Raw genomic sequence first — 12,003 nt, forward strand, 5'->3', positions numbered from 1 at the left:
TGCACAAGAGTTGAAACACCTTTTTTTTGTTTAATACCACGCCAATCCTATGAAGCCACAAGGCCAACATAAGGCCGCCACCCTACTACGACATGTGAATAATTTTTTTCTATCAATACCCCTCAGGCAATTTGCTGAACATATAACTAACAGTTTTGCTAAAGCACATCTAGATGTGCCATAAGTATTGCACATCTAAGTTCTATGTTATTGATCTTACACAGAGATTCATGTGGGTATATTCTTTTTTTCCTTTTATGCTTGATTGAGTCACTTAGATGTGCAATAATTAGGGCACATCTAAATGTGCCCTAGACATATCCTATAACTAACACTACATGGGTACGGGTGGGGAGGAATTAAATGTTTTCAAACTACCCGAGCAACGAACCACACCACATGAGCAAACTTTTACACTAAAAAGTAGGTGTTTAATTGACTCATCATGGTGGCAAAAGACACGCCACTTGCTACCTTGACAATTACGGCGCACAAGATTGTCCTAATTAAGACCACTCCTCGGTGTAGAAACTAGAAGAATATCTTCACTCTAAGAGGTGTTTCGAGTTTCCAAATTATTATTATTATTATTATTATTATTATTATTATTATTATTATTATTATTATTATTAACAGGGACATCACTATGGGCAATCAGTGCATATATAGACTTGACGTGGAGCTTTTCATTCTGGCGCAAGTTTCATCAAAAAACATCTGCCTCATTTGACAGGATGGACTCCAAACATGTGAGGAGTTCATTTCACGTAGCAAGACAATGCTCCAATAAGTTCCTACAGAAAGAGACATCGAGCTCGGATCGACCCAGGACTTGTAACTTGTTGCCTTTTGATTAATACAGATTCAGGGGGGGTCCACCCACTATCCAGAGCTTCTAAAGAAAAAGCCCAGGACTCGTAGGGTTGTTGCAATTCTATGTCGAACCATTCAATACTATTCTGGGTATTGCCACTTAAGACGAGTGGTCCCCAACCATGTGTCGTCCCTGAATCTAATTGGGAACCTTCCCTGACCAAGAAAATGCCAACTTGGAGAAAGAAACCATCGAGCTTCATCAGGCTAGACAAGAGATGGGAGTTAGACCGTGTTCAAAGGAGTTGAGAGATGGCTTTATATCCCACGTTCTTATTACAAATGATTTTCTACCCCACCCCATTCTCAGTAAGGAGCTTATATACATTTTACTGAGAAGGGTATTGATTCTATCCCAAAATATCCTGAATACCTAAACCACCCTGGCTTTTGGCTGGCACATCACATTACACATAGCAAACCAATATTTCTTCGTACTGTTATCACTTAGCCAGAAAATTCTAGACTTAAAATAGTTCATCCTATGCAGTTCCCCCTCGAGTACGTGAAAGAACAACACCATGTACACGACCATGTTGCCGAGGAAGGAGTTGATTAAAACCAAGCGTCTCCCATATGAAAGAGGTTTTCCCTTATAGCCGCAAGGCGTTTCTCTAGTCGCTCTTCCACGTATTTCCACCCGGCTATAGTAAGTTACCAGTAGTGGATAGGAATACCAATGTATCGGATTGGAAACAACCCAAGCTGGAAACCGAAGATCTCGGCATACTCAGACGTTGAATCTACAACCTCAACAAAGCAGAAAAAATCGCTCTTGTGGAAATTTATTTTCAGAACCGAAAGCTCCTCAAAAGTGCATAAAAACAGCTTAAGATTTCTTGCTTTATCCAAGTCATGGCCCATAAAATCACATCTCTATTACAGCGGCCACTTTATCCCATTCAATGATAATAGCAAGCATGCCTGCCGCAATACTGAATAAGATAGGGGACAAGGGGTATCCTTGGCAGAGACCCTTTCAAGTCTGAAAGTAGTTGTCGACTTCATCATTGACCTTGATGGCGACACTACCACCAAAGATAAAACTCTCAACCGACCTCCACTACTATCGCGAGAGCCCCTTCACACAGATAATTTGTAGAAGAAATTATTGGGAATCGTTGCATGGGAAACAAAAAAAATTCTACGCACACGCAATGATCTATCCATGGAGACGCATAGCAACGAGGGGGAGAGTGTGTCTACGTACCCTCGTAGACCGTAAGCGGAAGCGTTTCACAACGCGGTTGATGTAGTCGAATTTCTTCTCACGTCAACCGATCAATTACCGAACGCACGACACCTCCGCGTTCTGCACATGTTCAGCTCAGTGACGTCCCTCGCCTTCTTGATCCAGCAAAACGTCGAGGTAGTAGATGAGTTCCGTCAGCACGACGGCGTGGGGACGGTGATGATGAAGTGATCTCCGCAGGGCTTCGCCTAAGCACTACAAAAATATGACCGGGGGTGTAAACGGTGGAGGGGGGCACCGCACACGGCTAGGCAATTGTCTGGTGTGTGCTAGGCGCCCCTCCCACATATATATAGGTGGGAGAGGGAGGGGAGAGGCCAAGGGACGCCCCAAGTAGGACCGAATCCTACTTGGGCTCCTCCCAAGCCGCGCGCCCCCTGCCATATTTGTCGGAGGGGGAAGGAAAGAGGGGGGGAGAGGGAAGGAAGGGGGAGTCCTATTCCACTCTTTCCTTTCCCTTTCCCCTCTTTCCTTCTCCTCTTAGGCCGGCCCATATGTGGGGCGCACCAGCCCCTTGTGGCTGGTGCGTTTCCCCTCTTGGCCCATAAGGCCCATATCTTTTGCCGGGGGTGCTCGGAACCCCTTCCGGTGACTCGATAAATACCCGGTACCCCCCAAAACAATTCCGGTCTCCGAAGACCATCGTCCTATATACCAATCTTTACCTCTCGACCATTTTGAGATTCCTCGTCATGTCCGTGATCTCATCCGGGACTCCGAACAACATTCGGTCACCAAATCACATAACTCATATAATACTATATCGTCATCGTACGTTAAGCGTGCGGTCCCTACGGGTTCGAGAACTATGTAAACATGACCGAGACACCTCTCCGGTCAATAACCAATAGCAGAACCTGGATGCCCATATTGGCTACTATATATTCTACGAAGATCTTTATCGGTCGAACCGTTATGACAACATACGTAATTCCCTTTGTCCATCGGTATGTTACTTGACCGAGATTCGATCGTCGTATCTGCATACCTAGTTCAATCTCGTTACCGGCAAGTCTCTTTACTCGTTCCGTAATACATCACCTCGTGACTAAGTCCTTAGTCGTTTGCTTGCAAGCTTATGACGTGTATTACCAAGAGGGCCCAGAGATACCTCTCCGATACTCGGAGTGACAAATCCTAATCTTGATCTATGCCAACTCAACAAACACCTTCGCAGATACCTGTAGAGCATCTTTATAATCACCCAGTTACGTTGTGACGTTTGATAGCACACAAGGCATTCCTCTGGAATCCGGGAGATGCATAATCTCATGGTCGAAGGAATATGTATTTGACATGAAGAAAGCAATAGCAATAAAACTAAACGATCAATATGCTAAGCTAACGAATGGGTCTTGTCCATCACATCATTCTCCTAATGATGTGATCCCGTTATCAAATGACAACACATGTCCATGGTTAGGAAACCATAACCATCTTTGATCAACGAGCTAGTCAAGTAGAGGCTCACTGGGGACACGGTGTTTGTTTATGTATTCACACATGTATTTAGGTTTCCGACCAATACAATTCTAGCATGAATAATAAACCTTTATCATGAATAAGGAAATATAAAATAACAACTTTATTATTGCCTCTAGGGCATATTTTATTCAGTCTCCCACTTGCACTAGAGTCAATAATCTAGTTCACATCGTCATGTGATTAACACCCATAGTTCACATCGCCATGTGACCAATACCCAAAGAGTTTACTAGAGTAAATAACCTAGTTCACATCGCTATGTGAGTAACACCCAAAGAGTACTAAGGCGTGATCATGTGTTGCTTGTGAGAGAGGCTTAGTCAACGGGTCTACCACATTCAAATTTGTATGTATTTCACAAATTTCTATGTCTACAATGCTCTGCATGGAGATACTCTAGCTAATTGCTCCCACTTTTAATATGTATCCAGATTGAGACACCGAGTCATCTGGATCGGTGTAAAAGCTTGCATCGATGTAACTCTTTACGACGAACTCTTTATCACCTCCATAACCGAGAAATATTTCCTTAGTCCTCTAAGTATAATTTTGACCGCTGTCTAGTGATCTACTCCTAGATCACTATTGTACCCCCTTTCCAAAGTCATGGCAAGGTACACAATAGGTTTGGCACACAACATGGCATACTTTATAGAACCTATGGCTTAGGCATAGGGAATGAATTTCATTCTCTCTCTATCTTCTGCCGTGGTCGGGCTTTGAGTATTTAATCAACTTCACACCTTGCAACACAGGCAAGAACCCTTTCTTTGACTGATCCATTTTGAACTTCTTCAAAATCTTGTCAAGGTATGTGCTTTGTAAAGTCCTATTAAGCGTCTCGATCTATCCCTATAGATCTTGATGCCCAATATATAAGTAGCTTCACCAAGGTCTTTCATTGAAAAATTCTTATTCAAGTATCCTTTTATGCTATCCAGAAATTCTATATCATTTCCAATAAAAATATGTCATCCACATATAATATCAGAAATGATACAGAGCTCCCACTCACTTTCTTGTAAATACAGACTTCACCATAAGTCTGTATAAAACCATATGCTTTGATCATCTTATCAAAGCGTATATTCCAACCCCGAGATGCTTGCACCAGTCAATAGATGGATCGCTGTAGCTCACACACTTTGTTAGCAACTTTGGGATTGACAAAACCTTCTGGTTGCATCATATACAACTCTTCTTTAATATCCATTAAGGAATGCATTTTTTGACATCCATTTGCCAGATTTCATAATCATAAAATGCTGCAATTGCTAACATGATTCAGGCAGACTTAAGCGTCGCTACGGGTGATAAAGTCTCATCGTAGTCAACTCCTTGAACTTTTTGAAAACCTTTTGCGACAAGTCGAGCTTTGTAGACAGTAGCATTACCATCAGCGTCAGTATTTTTCTTGAAGATCCATTTATTCTCTATGGCTCGCCGATCATCAGGCAAGTCCACCAAAGTCCACACTTTATTTTCATACATGGATCCTATCTTAGATTTCATGGCCTTAAGCCATTTATCGGAATATGGGCTCATCATAGCTTCTTCATAGTTCGTAGGTTCGTCATGGTCTAGTAACATGACTTCTAGAACAGGATTACTGTACCACTCTGGTGTGGATCGTGCTCTGGTTGACCTAAGAGGTTCAGTAGTAACTTGATCTGAAGTTTGATGATCATCACATTAGCTTCCTCTCTAGTTGGTATAGGCATCACGGGAACGGTTTTCTGTGATGAGCTACTTTCTAGCTCGAGAGAAGGTACAATACCTCATCAAGTTCTACTTTCCTCCCACTCACTTCTTTCGAGAGAAACTCCTTCTCTAGAAAGTTTCCATTCTTGGCAACAAAGATCTTGCCTTCGGATCTGTGGTAGAAGGTGTACCCAATTGTTTCCTTAATTAGGGTATCCTATGAAGACGCACTTCTCCGATTTGGGTTCGAGCTAATCAGGCTGAAGCCTTTTGACTTAAGTGTCCCAACCCCAAACTTTAAGAAACGACAACTTAGGTTTCTTGCCAAACCATAGTTCATACGGTGTCGTCTCAACGGATTTAGACGGTGCCCTATTTAACGTGAATGCAGCTGTCTCTAATGCATAACCCCAAAACTATAGTGGTAAATCGGCAAGAGACATCATAGATCGCACCATATCTAATAAAGTACGGTTACGATGTTCGGACACACCATTACGATGTGGTGTTCCAGGTGGCGTGAGTTGTGAAACTATTCCACATTGTTTTATATGAAGGCCAAACTCGTAACTCAAATATTTGCCTCCGCGATCAGATCGTAGAAACTTTATTTTCTTGTTACGATGATTCTCCACTTTACTTTGAAATACTTTAAACTTTTCAAATGTTTCAAACTTGTGTTTCATTAAGTAGATATACCCATATCTGCTCAACTCATGTGTGAAGGTAAAAAAATAACGATACCCACCGCGTGCCTCAACACTCATCGGACCGCATACATCGGTATGTATTATTTCCAATAAGTCATTGGCTTGCTCCATTGTTCCGGAGAACGGAGTTTTAGTCATCTTGCCCATGAGGCATGGTTCACAAGTATCAAATGATTCATAATCAAGTGATTCCAAAAGTCCATATGCATGGAGTTTCTTCATGCGCTTTACACCAATATGACCTAAACGGCGGTGCCACAAATATTTTGCACTATCATTATGAACTTTGCATCTTTCGGCGTCAATATTATGAATATGCATATCACTACGATCGAGATTCAATAAACCATTCACATTGGGTGTATGATCATAGAAGGTTTTATTCATTTAAACAGAACAACAATTATTCTCTGACTTAAATGAATAACCGTATTGCAATAAACATGACCTAATGATATTCATGCTCAACGCAAACACCAAATAACATTTATTTAGGTTCAACACTAATCCCGAAGGTAGAGGGAGTGTGCGATGGTGATCGTATCAACCTTGGAATCACTTTCAACACACATCGTCACCTCGCCCTTAACTAGTCTCTGTTTATTCTGCAACTCCTGTTTCGAGCTACTAATCTTAGCAACTGAACAGGTATCAAATACCTAGGGGCTCTATGAATACTAGTAAGGTACACATCAATAACATGTATATCAAATGTACCTTTGTTCACTTTGCCATCCTTCTCATTCGTCAAGTATTTGGGGCAGTTTCGCTTTCAGTGACCATTTCCTTTGCAGTAGAAGCACTCAGTTTCAGGCCTGGGTCCAGTTTTGGGCTTCTTCACAGGAGTGGCAACTTTCTGGCCATTCTTCTTGAAGTTCCCTTTCTTTCCCTTGCCCTTTTCTTGAAACTAGTGGTCTTGTTTAACCATCAAGACTTGATGTTCTTTCTTGATTTCTACCTTCGCCAATTTCAGCATCGTGAAGAGCTCGGGAATAGTTTTCTTCATCCCTTGCATATTATAGTTCATCATGAAGTTCTAATGGCTTGGTGACAGTGACTAGAGAACTCTGTCAATCACTATCTTATCTGGAAGATTAACTCCCACTTGATTCAAGCGATTGTAGTACCCAGACATTCTGAGCACATGCTCACTGGTTGAGCTATTCTCCTCCTACATGTAGGCAAAATACTTGTCAGGGGTCTCATACCTCTCGACATGGGCGTGAGTCTGAAATACCAATTTCAGCTCTTAGAACATCTCATATGCTCTGTGGCGTTCAAAACATTTTTGAAGTCCCGATTCTAAGCCGTAAAGCATGGCGCACTAAACTTATTAAGTAGTCATCATATCGAGCTTGCCAAACATTCATAACGTCTGCATCTGCTCCTGCAATAGGTGTGTCACCTAGCGGTGCATCAAGGACATAATTCTTCTGTGCAGCAATGAGGATAATCCTCAGATCACGGACCCAGTCCGCATCATTGCTACTATCATCTTTCAACTTATTTTTCTCTAGGAACATATCAAAAATAAGGGAGCTATATCGCGAGCTATTGATCTACAAAATAGATATGCAAATACTATCAGGACTAAGTTTATGATAAATTAAGTTCAATTAATCAAATTACTTAAGAACTCCCACTTAAATAGACATCCCTCAAGTCATCTATGTGATACGTGATCCAAATCAACTAACCCATGTCCGATCATCATGTGAGATGGGATAGTCATCAATGGTGAACATCTCTATGTTGATCATATCTACTATATGATTCACGTTCGATCTTTCGATCTCCAGTGTTTCGAGGCCATGCCTGTACATGCTAGACTCGTCAAGTTTAACCCAAGTATTCCGCATGTGCAAAACTGTCTTGCACCCGTTGTATGTGAACGTAGAGTCTATCACACCCAATCCCCACGTGGTGTCTCAACACGACGAACTGTAGCAACGGTGCATACTCAGGGAGAACACTTTTACCTTGAAATTTAGTGAAGGGATCATCTTATAATGCTACCGCCGTACTAAGCAAAATAAGATGCATAAAAGATAAACATCCACTACAAAAAAGACACTTCCGTGATGATACGTGTTTGTCACAGTAGGTCACGTTTTCTGTCATGCATGTAAATCCATGACGATTTTATGATAGAATCAAGATAGTCATACATGTGCTGTCATAGAAGTGTTCCATGACATTACCAAAATTGTCATCACGGAAGTGTCCACTTCCATGACGATAAATCGCGCGTCATAGAAGTGCTATCGTCAACGGTGACCGACACGTGGCATCGACCATAACGGCTCGCTGTTAAGCTATCGGGTCCGGTTTTGGATCCGATAACCCGTTAACAGCCCGGACCAATGGGGATTTTCCACGTGTAAAATTCTCATTGGCCGACGGAACCACGTGTCAGCTCCTCGTTGGGACAGATGTCATCCACTCATTGGACAGGAGGCGCCTATGATACGTCAACACGTGGCATGGCCCAATAGAGGCCCATTCCCGTGAAAAGACCGGCCCAGCTAAAGGCCCACCATGTCTTTTCAGACACTAGTGGGCTGGCCCGTTAACAGCCTGCCATGTTTTGGGTCAAATTGAGGCCCATATCAGATCAGGCCCGTTCACAGCCTGCCAAGTTTTGGGCCAAATTACGGCCCATATCGGATCAGGCCCTTAACAGCCCAATGTACCTTTGGGCCCATTCTAAGACAGGTTTGTATTTCAGCCTGTTAAATGCCCGTTTACCAGTTCAGCCTGATAATAGTTTCAGCCTGTTAGCGGCCCGTGGAGTATCTGGGACGTTGTCGGCCCGGTTTAACTTTAGGACATTTAACGGCCCATGCAGAAACTGGGCTATTTCTTGTTCGAAGTAACTTTAGGCCTCTTAATGGCCCGTTGTCTTCGTGGATAAATTTCAGCCCAACTGGCCTATCGGCCTGTTAATGGCCCGTGTAACAGTTGGGCCTAATTACAGCCCGTGTTGAATCCGGCCTGCTTACAGCCTATCTGATAATGGCCCGTGACACTTTTGGGCCTATGGCCCGCGTGGATACCGGCCTGCTTAAAGCCCATAATTTTATTGGGCCAAACATGCCCGAGATATATTTTGGCCTGTTAACTGCTCGTCCTATTTGGGACCAACATGGGCCTTAGGCAGTTTCGGCCTGTATTGGCCCGTGAATTTTTCGGCTCAACGCTAGCCCAATCTAGGTTTTAGCCTGTTAAAAGCCCATGGTATTCTTTGGCCCAGCTGGCCAGAACTTTACTCGGCCTGTTAAAGGCGGGAAACTACTATAGGTTTAGACCTGCTAATGGCCCAAGATGATTATAGGCCCACGTTTTGGCCCATATGAGTAACGGGCCGACCTGAAGACCGACAACACTAAGATCCACTGAACCTTCCGGCCTAAATTACAGCATACTGACCAAAGAATAAACCTAGACTATACAATAAAGAAATTACGGCATATTACATCCACTGGGAATCAAAGTTCGCTACCGGTGATAATAAAGCGCAACATGACCGCGAATTACATACACTGGGCATCAAAAGTCGCCACCAGTGCATATAAACGCGCCGACAAAAGAATATAAAAAACTAAGAGCACTTCAGAAGGCACTAGGCCTGGCAAGGTCGGGCCCCGCAAGCAGCCGAACAAGCTGATGAGACCTCAGTTGTGTCAACGATAGATGCTTCATCCCTAGCTGTATGGCACCATAGTGTGCACGACAGTCCCCTGACATCTTCATTATATCTTTGACTTCAAGTCGGAGCTGAGCTGAAGCAAGCCTTTCCGCTTTAAGTTGAGACTGAAGAAGTCGAACTGATTGAGGCAGCGACTGCACAGAGGTTGTCTCACACCTGCTGGTGAGTAGCTTCAACTCACTTTCTTCATCAAGTCAGGACCTTGTGGGTCATCTCGCTGTCCTCAAGATGGTTTTGCTCACTATCTTCCCTAAAGTTCTGCCTGGCATAAGAGATACGACTCTGAAAGAGAAATAAGGAGACACGTAATAGGTTTCACAATTATATAAGCAAATAAATGGATCTGTTCTGCATAAGGAACATGTTTTTACAACTACAATTTAAAACTGGTAGTTGTTGCAAACATCCAGTCAGATGTAAACAACAAAGTATACAGCAGTGGAGGAAATGATGCATATCCAAATCTATACTAGAACAAAGTTTGATGGCTTGAGAAGGATGAACTTACATTACATGTTAACATGGGCTGGACAAAGCCCTTCTCCATGTTGATGGAAGGACAATTCAATAAATTCCCCAAAGAAAATTCTTTATAAGCGTTGCCATTATTCTACATTTTGCAAAGAGTAAATATAGATCAAATAATATCACTGTTCAAAATATCTTCCGATATTCCGATAAATCGAACGATTTATCGCTTACCGTTGTCTGACCCGATAAATCAGCCGATATGGCGCTAAATTGGCCGATATGCCGATAAACTAGCCGATTTACCCCTTATCTTGGGTTGACCGATAAGTTCTCGATAAGCGATATCCCCAACATTTAATAATAATGGAAGAAACAGAGGATAATGAAGCTCAGGTCCAGACTGATGATACATAATCAAATAGCAATTAATTAAGTACAACGTTACAAGGCAAAAGGTACTGACAAGAGGAATGCAGACATCAACGTGTGTAGTGGCATTGGCTTTATTCAACATTTTGGTAAGAGTAAATGTAGATATGATAATTTGGAGAAAGTGGAGGGCAGGGCAGATAAGATGCAGAGTAATGCTAGACAATCTACTATCTCGTGATGCAAGTACAGTAATACCACCACCGTCCGTTATTACTTGTCGCTCAAATGGATCTATCTAGCACTATTAAGTTCTAAATACATCCAATTGATCAACAATTAATTCGATACAGAGGGAATACATGACAACAGGTACTTACATGAGCAATCCAAAACTTCATAACCATTGTTTTAATTCTACATTTATCTAACAGTAAATATAGATCTTATCATTTCAAGCAAAGGGAGGATAAAGAAGCGAACATTTACAGTGATGCTACATAATCAAACAGCAATGAGTGTAAGTATGCTGAGAAAGGGCAAGAGGTACTGACAAGAGCAATGCAGAGCCCAGTATTGTCGTGAGATCCTATGATCCTTTGAGCAAGGAGATTCATCTGGAATTAGTTTTCATACAAGAGAGAAGGTAAGGCACACGCAGAAATTTAGGAGTTCAAATTTTGAATTGATATCATAGACAGTACCTGACGCTGGGCTCTCAGCAGTTCTAATAGAGGTTTGGCCACTGGAGTAAGGGTAAAGTGTGGTACAGTTGGGCCTGTGTTTTCTGTGGCTGCTGATCTATCTGATTTAACAGGTATCACTACCTTTTCCAAATGCCTAGTTTGTACTCCTTGAGGATCTGCACTCACCCTCTTCCTTTTGGACATCTATTACGAAAGAACAACATTTGACTGGAAAAACATAGTATGACGACACATGGAATAGGTACAGAAAATGGATAGGTATGCCATATACTCATATATGATGCTTAAACTAAGCAGATGGTGTAACAAAGTAGAAGTAATGCAAGAGGTCAGATGCAAAATATGTGCGACCAATACAACCTTGCCAAGTTAGAGCAAGCAACTTGATGGGTGAATAAGATAGGCCATCCTCCACCATGCCAAGTTTGTTAGCCAGTGGATTGTTCCGCAATATTCCTCTCACGCGCCCATTCTCATCTTCATTTTGATAATGTTCAATACCTGACATGCATGAAAACATAAAAACAACTGAGATTATCTTTGTAATGCAGAAGTGATTCTAATCCAATACTTCCTCCCCGTAAACCCCTTTGTGCTATCTCTGCAATTCTTCTAAGAGGTGCCATGCATGCCGTAATTTGGTGTGTGCATTAATATAATGTGGCCTACTACTGAAAATATGAGAGCTCCAGAAGTGATGATACTTCGCAGATGACAGCTTCAACA

Source organism: Aegilops tauschii, chromosome 1 (genome assembly GCF_002575655.3).
Source record: "Aegilops tauschii subsp. strangulata cultivar AL8/78 chromosome 1, Aet v6.0, whole genome shotgun sequence".
Classification (NCBI taxonomy): Eukaryota; Viridiplantae; Streptophyta; class Magnoliopsida; order Poales; family Poaceae; genus Aegilops; species Aegilops tauschii.